The sequence below is a fragment of the Rattus norvegicus genome, chromosome 17 (genome assembly GCF_021556685.1).
Source record: "Rattus norvegicus strain SHRSP/BbbUtx chromosome 17, alternate assembly SHRSP_T2T, whole genome shotgun sequence".
Lineage (NCBI taxonomy): Eukaryota > Metazoa > Chordata > Mammalia > Rodentia > Muridae > Rattus > Rattus norvegicus.
Window position 1 is genome coordinate 49,459,830 of NC_141550.1, and position 4,125 is coordinate 49,463,954.

Sequence of the window (4,125 nt, forward strand, 5' to 3'; positions counted from 1 at the left end):
GGCACTCGAGAAAATTTCCTGAACAAAACACCAATGGCTTATGCTCTAAGATCAAGAATTGACAAATGGGATCTCATAAAACTGCAAAGCTTCTGTAAGGCAAAGGACACTGTGGTTAGGACAAAACGGCAACCAACAGATTGGGAAAAGATCTTTACCAATCCTACAACAGATAGAGGGCTTATATCCAAAATATACAAAGAACTCAAGCAGTTAGACCGCAGGGAGACAAATAACCCTATTAAAAAATGGGGTTCAGAGCTAAACAAAGAATTCACAGCTGAGGAATGCCGAACGGCTGAGAAACACCTAAAGAAATGTTCAACATCTTTAGTCATAAGGGAAATGCAAATCAAAACAACCCTGAGATTTTACCTCACACCAGTGAGAATGGCTAAGATCAAAAACTCAGGGGACAACAAATGCTGGCGAGGATGTGGAGAAAGAGGAACACTTCCCCATTGTTGGTTGGATTGCAGACTGGTAAAACCATTCTGGAAATCAGTCTGGAGGTTCCTCAGAAAATTGCACATTGAACTACCTGAGGATCCAGCTATACCTGTCTTGGGCATATACCCACAAGATGCCCCAACATATAAAAAAGACACGTGCTCCACTATGTTCATAGCAGCCTTATTTATAATAGCCAGAAGCTGGAAAGAACCCAGATGCCCTTCACTAGAGGAATGGATACAGAAAACGTGGCACATCTACACAATGGAATATTACTCAGCTATCAAAAACAATGCCTTGCTTTCTACTCTTTGACGCTGGCGAGGAAGCATCGCTGAACGCTCTCATCATCCTACTGTCATGTCTAAGTCAGAGTCCCCCAAGGAACCGGAACAGCTGCGGAAGCTCTTCATTGGAGCGCTGAGCTTCGAAACAACCGAGGAGAGTCTGAGGAGCCATTTTGAGCAATGGGGAACACTCACCGACTGTGTGGTAATGAGAGATCCAAACACCAAAAGATCCAGAGGCTTTGGGTTTGTCACATATGCCACTGTGGAGGAAGTGGATGCTGCCATGAATGCAAGACCACAGAAGGTGAATGGAAGAGTTGTGGAACCTAAGAGAGCTGTGTCAAGAGAAGATTCTCAGAGACCAGGTGCCCACTTAACTGTGAAGAAGATCTTTGTTGGAGGTATTAAAGAAGTCACTGAGAACATCACCTACGAGATTATTTTGAGCAGTATGGGAAAACTGAAGTGATTGAAATTATGACTGACAGAGGCCGTGGAAAAAAGAGGGGATTTGCGTTTGTCACCTTTGATGACCATGACTCTGTGGATAAGATTGTTATTCAGAAATACCATACTGTGAATGGCCACAACTGTGAAACAAGAGTTGAAACAAGATATGGCTAGTGCTTCATCCAGCCAGAGAGGTCGAAGTGGTTCCGGAAACTTTGGTGGTGGTCATGGAGGTGGTTTCGGTGGCAATGACAATTTTGGTCGAGGAGGGAACTTCAGTGGTCGTGGTGGCTTTGGTGGCAGTCATGGTGGTGGTGGATATGGTGGCAGTGGGGATGGCTATAATGGATTTGTCAATGATGGTGGTTATGGAGGAGGCGGCCCTGGTTACTCTGGAGGAAGCAGAGGCTATGGAAGTGGTGGACAGGGTTATGGAAACCAGGGCAGTGGCTATGGCGGGAGTGGCAGCTATGACAGCTATAACAACGGAGGAGGCAGAGGCGGCTTTGGCAGTGGTAGTGGAAGCAATTTTAGAGGTGGTGGAAGCTACAATGATTTTGGCAATTACAACAACCAGTCATCAAATTTTGGACCGATGAAAGGAGGAAACTTTAGAGGCAGGAGCTCTGGCCCTTATGGTGGTGGAGGCCAGTACTTTGCTAAACCACGAAACCAATGTGGCTATGGAGGTTCCAGCAGCAGCAGTAGCTATGGCAGTGGCAGGAGGTTCTAATTACAGCCAGGAAACAAAGCTTAGCAGGAGAGGAGAGCCAGAGAAGTGACAGGGAAGCTACAGGTTACAACAGATTTGTGAACTTAGCCAAGCACAGTGGTGGCAGGGCCTAGCTGCTACAAGGAAGACATGTTTTAGACAATACTTATGTGTGTGGGCAAAAACTCCAAGACTGTATCTGTGACTAATTGTATAACAGGTTATTTTAGTTTCTGTTCTGTGGAAAGTGTAAAGCATTTCAACGAAGGGTTTTACTGTAGACCTTTTTCACCCATGCTGTTGATTGCTAAATGTAAAAGTCTGATCATGACGCTGAATAAATGTGTCTTTTTTTTAAATGTGCTGTGTAAAGTTAGTCTACTCTGAAGCCATCTTGGTAAACTTCCCCAATAGTGTGAAGTTAGAATTCCTTCAGTGTGGTGCCAAATTCCATTTGGAATTTATTTATGGTTGCTTGGGTGGAGAAGCCATTGTCTTCAAAAACCTTGGTGTTGCTAAACTGCCAGTTACTGTTGTAAATTAATTAGTTTCACCATTTAAAGGGTCATCCAAGCAAGATCACAATTTGGTTATAAAATGGTTGTTGGCACACCCTATGCAATATCAAAATTGAATAACGGTATCAGATAAAATAACAGATGGAATGAAGCTTGTGTATCATCCATTATCATGTGTACTCAATAAACGACTTAATTCTCTTGAATGGAAAAAAAAACAATGCCTTTATGAAATTCATAGATAAATGGTTGGAACTGGAAAATATCATCCTGAGTGAGGTAACCCAATCACAGAAAAACACACATGGTATGCACTCATTGATAAGTGGATATTAGCCCAAATGCTTGAATTACCCTAGATGCATAGAACACATGAAACTCAAGACGGATGATCAAAATGTGAATGCTTCACTCCTTCTTTAAAAGGGGGAACAAGAATACCCTTGGCAGGGAATAGAGAGGCAAAGATTAAAACAGAGACAGAAGGAACACCCATTCAGAGCCTGCCCCACATGTGGCCCATAAATATACAGCTACCCAATTAGACAAGGTGGATGAAGCAAAGAAGTGCAGGCCGACAGGAGCCGGATGTAGATCGCTCCTAAGAGACACAGCCAGAATACAGCAAATACAGAGGCGAATGCCAACAGCAAACCACTGAACTGAGAATAGGACCCCCATTGAAGGAATCAGAGAAAGAACAGGAAGAGCTTGAAGGGGCTCGAGACCCCTTATGAACAACAATGCCAAGCAACTAGAGCTTCCAGGGACTAAGCCACTACCTAAAGACTATACATGGACTGACCCTGGACTCTGACCTCATAGGTAGCAGTGAATATCCTAGTAAGATCACCAGTGGAAGGGGAAGCCCTTGGTCCTGCTAAGACTGAACCCCCAGTGATTGTGATTGTTGGGGGGAGGGCGGCAATGGGGGGAGGGTGGGGAGGGGAACACCCATAAAGAAGTGGAGGGGGAGGGATTAGGGGGATGTTTGCCTGGAAACCGGGAAAGGGAATAACATTCGAAATGTAAGTAAGAAACACTCAAGTTAATAAAAATAAATAAATAAATAAATAAATAAATAAATAAATAAATAAATAAATAAAGGCCATCTTGCCAAAAGCAATCTACAGATTCAATGCAATCCCCATCAAAATACCAACTCAATTCTTCATAGGGTTAAAAAAAGAGCAATTTGCAAATTCATTTGGAATAACAAAAATCCAGGATATCGAAAACTATCCTTAACACTTAAAGAACTCCTGGGGGAATCACCATCCCTGACCTCAAGCTGTATTGCAGAGCAATAGTGATAATACCTGTATGGTATTGGTACAGAAACAGGCAGGTAGATCAAAGGAATAGAATTGAAGACCCAGAAATGAACCCACACACCTATGGTCACCTGATCTTTGACAAAGGAGCCAAAACCATCCAGTGGAAAAAAGGTAGCATCTTCAAAAAATGGTGCTGGTTCAACTGGAGGTCAGCATGTAGAAGAATGCAAATCAATGCATTCTTATCACCCTGCAAAAAGCTTAAGTCCAAGTGGATCAAGGACTGCCACATAATGAGATACACTCAAACTATTAGGAAAAAAGTGGGAAAAATTTCCTGAACTAAACACCAATGGCTTATGCTCTAAGATCAAGAATCGGCAAATGGGATCTCATAAAACTGCAAAGGTTCTGTAAGGCAAAGG

The 4,125-nt window shown here is 43.0% G+C and overlaps 1 pseudogene; it reads left to right on the forward strand.

Moving 5' to 3' along the window:
* Window positions 1–751: 751 nt before the first annotated feature.
* On the forward strand, window positions 752–2,037 carry Hnrnpa1-ps11 (heterogeneous nuclear ribonucleoprotein A1, pseudogene 11; annotated as a pseudogene).
* Window positions 2,038–4,125: the final 2,088 nt, after the last annotated feature.